We start from the raw sequence: 11,670 nt of genomic DNA, 5'->3' as shown, positions 1-11,670 counted from the left end.
TGTCTCATGAATTTTTGTGGATAAGGAAGCTTGGGTTTCAAAATTTCTTTTTCCACTCTCACCTCACTAGGCTTCTCAATCTCAACCTCACTCAAAGATGCACCATCTCTCTCATCTTTAACCAAAACCTCTTTTGTGCTCTCCTTGGTCTCACTCTTCCTAGGCAAACTCTCTTTAAGAACCTTACCTCTCTGTGACAATAGCATTGACCGGTCTCTTGGGATCTAGGCCTTGGGAAGGTAAAGAAGAAGGACTAGCATGGTCTTTCAAAGCATTAGCAAGTTCAGAAATTTGAATTTCAAGCATCTTATTATGAGTCATCATTTCATTAAATTTCTTGTCACTTACGACCATGTAAGTGTTTAAAAACTTTGTTTGATTTTCAATGATTTCTTCCAAATTGGTTCTATGTGAAGAAGAAGAGGATTGAACATAGGAATTATCATTTTGGGCCTTTGGAGAAAAACCGGGTGGGGGACCCTTTTGAGAATTATTTTGAAAACTTCCCCTATTTGGATTGTTCCAATCACCTCGACCTTGATTATGGTTATCATAACCTTGGTTATGATTACCATAATTTTGGTTATGATTTTGGCTACTATAATCTTTGTTGTTATAGTTACCTCGGGAATTTTGGTTCCCATGGTTCCTATTACCACCACCTTGGTTGTAGTTGTCAAAATTGTCATGGTTGTTTTAATTCCTATTCCATTGACCTCTTTGATTCTCAAACCTAGAATCATTATTATTTGACACATAGTTCACATGCTCATTCACATTTCCATCTTGATCATCACAGACATCCATACATGTATGAGGGCAATTAGAAACATCATGATCATACGATCCACAATCATCACAAAACAAGCATCCACTAGGCATGTTACTAAAAGAGGGAGGGAGTTAAGAATTAGAAGACATACCTCTCCCCTTAGATTGGGAGGGAAGACTTGAAACTTGGTAGGTAGCACTTTCCAACTTCGCCTTGATAGCGGACATCTCCTTCCCCAAGTTTGTCATTTGTGAGGATTTATTGTTGATTGCATTTAGATGATTAACCGAGTACACCGAAGAGCTACTCTTGCTAGTTGACTCTCTTTCTCCATCTTGCCAATCTCTATAGTACCTCACTAAGTCTTCAATTATGTCTACCACTTCCTCTTCCGTTTTGTTCATGATAGGACCTCCGGCTCCTTCATCTAAACATGATTTTCCTTGAGGACTAAGGCCTTCATAGAAGATTTGAATAATTTGGTACGTAGGAATTCCGTGGTGAGGACACTCTCTTTGATACTCTTTGTATCTCTCCCATGCTTCATAGAGACTCTCTCTAGGCTTTTGCTTGAAACCTTGAATCAAAGCTCTAGCCTCTGCCATTTTCTTTTGTGGATAGAAATGGGATAGAAACTCCTTGGTCACTTCATCCCATGTCCATAGAAAATTCAGCTTGACTTCCTTGTCTAGCCATTCCAAGGAACGCCCTATGAGCGAAAAGGGAAAAAGCTTGAGGCGGATAAATTCTTGGAAAATTCCATTCACCTTGATAGTATTGCAATACTTTTCAAACTCCTTGAGATGATTTAGCGGGCTTTCATGCTTGGCCCCACTAAATTGTCGCCTCTCTATCAAAGTGATCATTGCTGGTCTTATTTCAAAGTCATTTGCCGGTGTTGTAGGTGGAGAAATCCCACTCTCAAATCTATATGCACCGGGAATCCCCAATTCTTTCAACGTCACCCTTGGATTTCTCCCATTCTTGCTTGTTCCTCTTATTGTGGTTCTTCTTCACTTGAAATGCTAGGGCTCAAAGATCGTCTAGCACCCCTTAACCTTGCAATAGTTCTCTTAATTTCCGGATCAAATGACACTAGTGAACGACCACGTGCTCTATGCATAAAATCTCAAAAGAAATGGTTAGTAGCACGGCTACAAGTGTAGCCTAAAAGAAAATCTTTTTGTATTTTCAATTAAAGGTGAAATAGACTCAACAACTATAACAAAGCACCAATATCACTCCCCGGCAACGGCGTCAATTTTGACGTAGGGGAAAGTAGGTCATTTTCTACCCTTTCCTAGAGCCAAAGAAAATTTATAAACACTCGACCAACCTAATACGAGTATATGGTAAGTCAAAGGTCGAACCCAAAGGAATGAGTAGGTGCAAGCTATAGCCTAGGTCAAGCTACTTCGAAGATTGAAGAAAGATATGGTTGGAAACTAAGGTATCGAGAAAGCTAGATAAATCGAGAAATTCAATATACTAAACACTAGGGATATAGGTTCCACAAGCAAGCTCAATGATTATGCTAATTGAAGGATCACTCAATCAATTCAAACTTTGAAAAGGACAAACAATAGTTACAATCAAAGGAATTCAAGAGCTATCTCCTATAAGCCAAGCTAGGGTTCACTATGAATGGCTAATTAGGAAAATCACAATCAAATTCAATCAATTAAAGCAATTCTCAAATCAAGGGTTCATGTCATTGAAATTTGCAATGCAATCTAGATTAATCTTATAGGTTGATCACTCCTAGTCTAATTAATTACATGCACAACCATGTCAACCAATTTAATTGCAACAATTCAATTAATCAAGGATTATTAACTAGCAAAAACCATTAATCAAGCATGCTTTCCCTTCTCCCTAGCAACTATTCTACTCACTAATCATGGTGAAATTGAAAAACAAAACAAATTGAATCACAAACATATTCATTTCAAGCTTAATCAAGAAGGAATTCAATCTCTCAACAAATTCTAAAGCAAAGAATGATATTCAAATCAAACATTCAAAAATTAAAGGAAATTTAAATCAAACATTAAAAAATTAAAGGAAATTGCAATAGAAGTAAATTCATAGGAAAGAAATCTCACAAACATTCATTGATAAGAAGAAAAAATCCAAGATCAAGTTGAACTCAAAGATCAATTTCAAGTACAATTAAGTAATCTTAAGCTTCCCTCTATACTTTCTCTCTCTACTAATTCTGGAAAAATATATGTCAAGTACAAATTAAGTCGTCCCCTAAAAAGGAAAAGTTTAAGGGTATAAATAGAAGAAAAGAGTGAAGGGGGCGGGGCGCCTGGTGCGCGCGCACCACCAGGCCGCGCGCAGGCATAGGCGGGTCTGCGCGCACGCACCCCCTGTGCCGCGCGCGCACCCCCTGTGCCACGCGTGCACCCCTGCTAGATGCTCGTGGCCTTGCCTCCTTCGCTTGCTCGATCAATCTCCGCGCTCTCGAGCATCCCTATCATTGGTGCACTCGAGGCGATGCTCGTGAGAAGGGCAGCTCCTTTATCTTCCAAGCGTTTGAATGCCTCAAGCCAAAGCATAACTTCCAAGGCCCTCGAGCTCCTGAGGCTAACTTGAGTTGCGTTTTCGAAAACCCGAAATTTGCTCCATTAACTTTCTTGAATGCGCTCGAGCTTTCTCCTTGGTGATTATACCTCGGGAAACTCAACACACCTACAAAACAAGTCAAGGAAACAAAGAATCGAGAGAAATACTCGAGAAATGAACAAAATGACAAGAAAACCATTAAAAGCATGTATTTCTCTAAACTTACACACAAACACGCAAAGCAAGCATTATTATGTAAAAATACGGCAAAAAGGACTAAAAATGAGAACAAAACTATAAAGAAAACCTAGCCTAAGAGTGCCATAAATGACACTCATCCGCTAGGCAAGTTTATGATATGCATGTAATGAGGGGGGAGATTGAGCCTTATGTTAACTATTTTTACCTCTCGGTAAATAGGGACCCATACCTCAATGGGCCCCGTATGACCCGACCCTTGGACCTAGATTGTGCTATCCCTATTGGGAGGGACCCAATGTGCGTCCCCATGAGATTAAGGGGACCTCTCCGACCTCTTACGACTACAGGAGGCCTGGAGGGTGTGACTTTGCTTATGACTCGGCTAACCCTAACCCATTCCCTAATCCTAAGACTTTCGGCCGATGGGGGCTCTTGGGTGAGCCTGTTCTAGATGATTAGTCCCACTATTTTTCTAGGGACAAGGCCATGAAGGAGAGTCGGTTGAAGGGAAAGGGTCCTATGGATGTGGATGATGTCATAAGCCATGTTTCTTCTGAGGTTGGTGAGGGGAGTACCCATTCTACCTCTTAACACAGTGCCGAGTGATGCCATTTTGGCTACCCTCCCTTTTATGCTCGTTTGCTTTTGTGTTGATTATTTTTCCAGCTTGTTGCTTGGTTTTGGCTTGGGGGGGGGGGGTAGCTCATTTTAGGCTTGGGGGAGTATTCTTATGTTTGTTGTGATGCGTTGTTTCCCCCCCTTGCTTTTGTGGTTCACCATGGTTTTGTCTTTGACTTGGTGTCTCTTTCTGATGATGATCTATGTTGGTTTCTGTTTGTTGCGATTGTTTTCTAATGATGATGATATGATGTTGGTCTGTTGCTTGACCGTTGTTTTTATGCTGGTTGATTGTTTTCTGGATGGATAAATTTTCTCTCTGCTATATGATTCTCTTTCTCTAATTCTATGATCATTTTTTTCTCAGTTTAGATGTCTTGAGTTTTTGTTTGGAAGTTACTAACAATTTCTTTTTATATATAGTTTTTTTTTTTAATTTCTCACTTGGAATGCTATCCTTGCTTTTGCTTTTGGAGCATCATGAAGGTTTATGCTTCCCTTCATTTATATTCATTAGCATTGCTTGGAGTACCCGGTGAGATTCTTCTATATCTTTTCTTCCTTTTTCTTTCTTGACTGCTTAGAATAGGTTTAGTTTAGGAAGAGTTGATTGTTCAAGGATGTTTGCCTTGTAAAACCTAGCGTGTTTGGGGTCCTTTTTCTTGCTTTGATGAAATAAAAACACACAAAAAGATTTTGAGGCTATATTTTCCTTTTACTTGTTTAGCTCTTGTATTTGGACATACTACCATCCGTGATTTTTCATTTGAATATGTGTCTTCCTATGTCTTATTGGTGTGCATGCTTTGAGAGTATCCATGGTTGACTCTAGGATAGGGTATGCTAAGGTAGCGGTTTAGACCTTTTGGGGCCTTGATGCCGGATTCTATTAGTGTGTGGGAAGATGGAGTTGCTTCCTTTGGTGGATTTGACGCCTTTAGTGAGTTTTTGCTACAACCCTATGAGGTTTCTTTCTTTTCAAGCCTTCTACATATTTTGCTTGAGCGGTACATGGATCCTTGACTATTATGTACTTTATCTAGAGTTTGCTTTTCATCTCCCGAGATCGCGACCGAGCCATTCAGAAAGGACAAAGACATCTTTTCGGGGTGGTTATTTTTATGTTTCTAGAATAGTTTTCACTTCTTTATTTTAGGTTTTCATTTGCTTTCTTGCTAACCATTTGAGCCATTTACCCTTCATTTCAAGCCACATCTTTAGTTCTTGAGCCTTTTGTTTCATTTTTGTTCCCATCTTTGGTTTTTGTGAAGCATTTGGTCTCTTATGTTGGAGGTTTGGTGGATGCGAATGATTGTTTGGTTCTTTTGATGAACGCAAGTTTGTGTTGTAAATATTTGTGAATAATAAGCAAATGCAAATGTTGAAAAAGCCGTCCATAGTTAAAAGAGGCGAGGACAATAAAGTAAAAAAATGAAAAATGAAAAAATGAGAAAATGAAATGTGCATTCAAAAGCTTTGACAAAAATTGAAAAAAGTGAAATGAAAAGCTCAAAAATATTTTGATGTAAGTGTCTTTCTCCCTATTTTAAGCATTGAAGACAATGCATTGTTCAAGCTTGGGGGGAAGCGTTCTTACGCTTTTTGTACATATGTTTGTGATTCTTGGCTTTGAATAAGCTTGGGGGAGTTGTGTTTTTGTTTGGTGATTACTTGGTTTTGGTGTTGAGATTTAGCCAATCTTTGCTTCATGATTTAGGTATACCACCAAATTTCAAATTGTAGCCTACCCTCACCCTTCTCGCCTTTACATTACAACCCTTTCCAAGACCTTTGTGGTTGAGTCACTAGTCGATGGAGGGAGATGTAGGGCAAGCTTATAGAGCGGTATGTAATAGCCGAGATGTCGAGAAACCTCAAACTTTATTCTCTTCCGGTTCCTTCGAGGAACCATTGAGATGCTTACTAAGGGTAGATTTGAAACCATTGGGAGAACGCGGTAGATTGGTTGGCATAAAAGTGGATTGTGCCTCATTAGTTCTCTACGTGTAACATATCTTATGCTTCAATCAACCTTAGATATCTTTGAGCATGTATACCCCTATCATATAGAAAAGTGTTTATTCACTTACATTTAATTGTTTGCAAAAGTCCTTGTCAAGAGCTATTTGTTTGAATTTTTAATTTACCTTCTTTTCTTTTAATGATTTTGCCTCATTTTACTTCAAAGAGTTATGGGTAAACCTCTTAGGAAACCCTTACGAGACCATCACTCGTCCTCTAGAGCGATCTAGGGGTTTAAAGGTCTTGTTGTAGCTAAAAACAATCGTGATTCCTACGATAGTGAGTCTTAGTGTATATTCTCATCTCATGTCTTTCTTTTTCTTATTTGAATAAGTCTTTCATCCTCATTCTTTCTTGCTTGGTTTTGCTCGAGGACGAGCAAAAGTTTAGCTTGGGGGAATTTGATGAGTGTCATTTATGGCACTCATTTGATCCCTTTTAGAGTGATTTTCATTCTCTTTTGTAGCCCTTTTTATTCCCTTTTCCTTAATTTTGCTCTTTATTTCTTTAGTTTGCATTTTCCTTAGTAGATTTTCCATTTTCATGCATTTCTTGGTTTATTTCGCCTTTTTCCCCTTTATTTGTTTGTTTTCTTTTATTTTCAGGAGAAGTTCGTTCCCGAGGTCTCTTCCCGAGTTTTGCATTAAATGGGATGCTTAGTTCTTCCATTTGAAGCCCAAGATTGGAGATGTGCAAGTTCCATGCTTCTTTAGGCCGTGCATTCAAGCCGTGGAGGCACCAATTCTGGTGTTGAACCCACCATCATGGTGTTTTAGGATCTGCCATGCTCGGTGTTCATCGAGCACACCAAGTGAAGCGCACGAGGAGCATCAAGATGAAGGGGAAGAGAGTTGTCCTACTCCCAGGCGCGGGCGCGCGCGGCCATGGCGCAGCCGCACAACTTAGTGGCGCGGGCGCGCCTGCTGCTTCCCCTGTTCCGTACCCTTTTTCTCGCGGCCGCGGATCCTGAAAGTAAAGGCCGCTGTACGGGTTCTTTTAGGACGACTAACTACTTTCTCCTTTGTCAGTTTTTATTTACAATTTTCTCTTCATTCTTAGGGGGAGGAGAGAGAAAGCTTAGAAAGAGAATTAGGGTTTGATTTTCTTAGAGAGAGAAACTCTAGATTTTAGATTTTGTAGAGAGAGAAACTTGAAGGTTGATGGTTGATGATTGATGATAGTTGCAATTGGTTTGATTTCAAGTACACTTCCTTTGATTTGAACAAGTTTTTAAGAATCTTCTTTACTTTAATTCAATCCTAGCTTTTGAATTTAATTGTTTTGTTGATTGTCAAGTTTATTGATTGTTTGATTGAATTGATTTGATTGGAATGATATTGAAGAATTTGATGAATTGTATAGCTTTGTTCTTGATTTCTTTAATGGATTGTGAGTAGTTTGCTTGCTAGGGATGTGGTGAAGCATGTATTAGTGATGGATCATTAGCTAATTGGGGGGTTTTTGATTGATTTAACATTGTGACTAAATTGGTTGATTAATTTTGTTCATGCGTATGGATTGGAAGGAGTGATCAACCTTGTTCTTCATGCTAGATTGCATTGTGTGTCTGCATTGATACGGACCATTGATTGGTAGCTCACAATTATCGATTGAGCTTGCTTTGTGACGTTCCTAGTTAGAGTCTTTCGTAGTTGGCGCTAGTTAGACCTCTAGGAGATAGCTTGTTGAGCTCTTTTGATTGCATTATCTATCTTCCCTTGCAATACTCGAATTAGTCAATCTCCAACCCGATTAGTGATTGTTCATTGCAAGTGAATGTGGATCTTAACTCCCTAGTGTTTGATATATTGATTTACTTTGTGTTTGCCTTGTTTGTTTAGTTGAACTTAGATAGCCTTCACTACCTCTTTTACGCTTCGAAATAGCTTGACTTTGGCAATAGCTAACTTCCCCCATTCTTAGTGGTTAGACCCGAACTTGCCCTATTACTAGGTGTAGGTTTGGTTACAAATTTAGTTTTGATTAGAGGAATTTTAGTTTCAACGACCTAAAATCCACCTCTCGTCACTCATAATGTATGAAATAAATTATATAACATCACCATTGTTAACAACACCACCATTGCCAATATAGAATAAATAGCTCACAGGAGAAGGTTATTGAGGCTCGTTCAACAAACAAACATAAAAAAAAAAAATAAAAAAAATAAAAAAAAAAATTTCTTGTCCATCATCATCCCTTTGATTCCATTGCCCCATTGTAATAGTCATTTTCTCTTTCAAGTATTTTGTTGCATGTCCAAGGTCATATTTGGATAAATTATTCAAAAGAATGTAACACTACAGCTCCATAGATACAAGAATCACATGTTTCATCACAAGTTTTACCACTAGATAATACATATTTGCACCTTGCAAGTATAAAGCTATTCACAGTACAGGGACAAGGAAATGGGAACAGGGAGGAAAAACAACTTAGTTGTTTATACGAGTAAACAATTTAGCACAGGGAATGTGCAAGGAATGCCAGACCTGAATTGATGCGATTCAATGCCAGTTAGTGAATTGAAAAACTTTAAAGACTATATTAATTCCAATGGGGATCTGCCATATGAACAAGATAACATTTAAAGTATTCAGAGCAATGTGAAGACTTCTAGCGGTTTCATTCCTTTTCTGCATTGCAGGTACAAGTGTTGCAGCTGCTGCCCACAGCATTGTAATTACAATTAACTTAAAAGTAAATTAGACTAACTCAAAAGTAAATAAGATAACTCGAAAGTAAATAGAATTTCACTAACATCTAGGAAATTCTCCAAGCTATCACAAGTTAGCGAAAAATCCAATTTGAAAAGAACAACATATAACATAGAATCCAACACCACTTCGATACCATGAGGCATAAGCTAGGTAGCTGAAAATGAAACATAATAAAAAGAACACATAATCAATCAAGTCAAATATAACAAAAATTCAATTGTGTTTTTTTAAACTTCACGTGTTGCATAAAAAAGACTCAAAAAGTAAAATAAATAAATACTCAAAATTAAACTACATCAAATTATACTAGGAGCTCGTATATCAAAGTCTCTCAAAAGTAAGTCATATCAACTCAAAAGTAATGATATCAATTGCTTTAATTAAAGCATAAACCTGTGGATGCTTTGAAAAATTCAACAATAGATTTGCCACTCAAGTCCGTGCAGTTTCAGTAGTATTAGAGTTTAACAAATACATCGTGGTTGGCCACAAATTGATCAAAATATAATTATCATAAAGAGTATTAGGCAGCTAACAATCACAACAGAAATAACCCTGTGCTAACATCTAAGCTCAAAAAAGTAAATTACATAATCTAATACTTCGTATAAATCAATTGAAATACATAAACATATTAAATCCCTAGTATATCAATGGAAATCACAAAATTCGAACAAATAATTCAATCGCGAGAAACCCTAATTTTCCCAATCGAAACCGCATAACCTGATTTTCGCAAAAACCCTAATTTTTGCAATCAAAATCGCAAAAACATGTTTAAAAATCAAGAAAATTCATAATTAAACCGAAATTTACATACCTTAGCAGATTATCACGAGAAATTGAAGAGAAAAAGCGAACAATTTGAAGAGCGAAGAAAAAAAATCGCCTCTTCAGAAAACTAGGAGGAAGAGAGTGAAATTCTAAAGAAGAGAAAGAAAGAAAATGAAGCGGCGCATGAATAAAAAAGGAGGTCAATCAACTGAACAATATATATATATATATATATATATATATATATATATACACACACTTTTTACTTTATCTTTTACAATGTTAAAAGATCAAATTTTTTAATAAATCTATCTATCTATCTATCTATCTGTTTTTTTATTTTTTATTTTTTATTTTTTATTTTGAAAAAACTCTATCTGTTTTGTTTTACCTTAGATACGGGTTTTTGCCTTCAATATTTTTTTCAAATCTTTTTCTGGTTTTCAATCATGGATTCAAATTTTTTTTTTTTTTTGGGATTTTGTATCTAATCATTTTTTAACTATTATATTTGCTTTAGTATTTAAATTTAAAATTTTTGATTATTGTAATGCTTATTTTTCCAAATTTTTTTCCAAAATAATTCTTGATTTATATTTTTGTTGAACTTAGTTTGAATAATTTTTTAAGAAAATTGTGGTTTAGAATTTTGCATGGATTTTTTATTTTATACAGATATGCATAGTTTTTACTTTATATTATCTTTTTCAATGTATAAAGATCAGAGGTTTTAATTTTTAAGTAACTCTATCTATTTTATTTTACCTTTGATAATTGATACGGGTTTTTTTTCCTTCAATATTTTTTTTCCAATCTTTTTTGAATTTCGTTTTCAATTATGGATTCAATATTATTAATTTTTTAATTTTTTTTTGTTATTTGTATTTAATCATTTTTAACGAATACGTTTGCTTTTTAATTTTTATTTTCAATTCAGTTTTATATTCGTTTCAATTTTTGTCACATCTTGGTATTTATTTTGTATATCGTTTGATTTCTTTTTGGACTTTATTTTCAGAGTTTTTTCAATATTGTTTTTGATAAATTTTCAATTAGATCCACAAAACTAATTTTTGGGATTTAGATTATTAATGGGTATTAGAATTTTGATCAGTTTTTATATAAGTTTTGTTTATATTAATTGAGTTTAAATGTTTATAGAAGTATTTGGCATTTTAATGGATTTAGAGTGTTGTAGTATCTTTATGAAAATAAATAATACTTCTAATTTACAATATACGTTTTCACGTGTTCCACTCTTATTGGTATGCTTTTATTTAATTTTTTTTAACATTGTTTTTTTTTTTTGGAGAGTAGAAGCCAATTTACTACATTTTTGAATAATACAATTTCATTTTACCATTGACTAACCTAAATATGAAATATAACAAGTCTTCAATTCAATTTTTTTTAACCGAATAATGTAATCCGTGCATTGCACAGGTTAAATACTAGTTTAATTTAAAACCCCATACTTTAATCCTAATTAATGTGTAGTAAAAAATTCCTTTAAGAAACTTAATTATGGCTTACGAACAAACTTTTCAGCTTTATTAAATCATAAAAACTTGCTGTAAATCTGTTTTAAAACACCTATTTCAATAATTTAAACCACCCATAATCAATTTCCATCAATATGCAATAATTTAGAAACCTAAAGTTTTCAATTTGGGGCTTTTTAATTCAAAACAAAATCTGAAAATTTATTTGCATTATAATTATAATCAAACATCATAAAAATCAACACAAAATCAAAAATTAATAGTTATATTAAGGATTAAAATAAAAAGAAAGTTTTTTTTTATTCTTTTTTTATAAACACACGCACACGAACAAGGGGAAGGGAGGGTGGCTGACGCCACCTCACACGGCTGCTGCTGCTAGGCTGAGCAACACCGGGTACCCGGTCAAAACTCATGGAACTGGAATTGGAACTAGTTAGTACCAGGTCCGAAATTTTTGACCTGGTCTTATACGGGTCCCATAATTATG

At 35.6% G+C, this 11,670-nt stretch overlaps 1 non-coding gene across 1 annotated transcript; it reads left to right on the top strand.

Moving 5' to 3' along the window:
• Positions 1-1,264: 1,264 nt before the first annotated feature.
• LOC145565771 (small nucleolar RNA R71) lies at positions 1,265-1,370 on the top strand. The gene has a single exon (XR_014095150.1). It is a non-coding gene; the product is annotated as a small nucleolar RNA R71 (small nucleolar RNA).
• Positions 1,371-11,670: the final 10,300 nt, after the last annotated feature.

The sequence above is a fragment of the Chenopodium album genome, chromosome 10, assembly GCF_948465745.1.
Source record: "Chenopodium album chromosome 10, dcCheAlbu1.1, whole genome shotgun sequence".
NCBI lineage: Eukaryota > Viridiplantae > Streptophyta > Magnoliopsida > Caryophyllales > Amaranthaceae > Chenopodium > Chenopodium album.
This window is presented reverse-complemented; position numbering and strand designations above follow the sequence as displayed.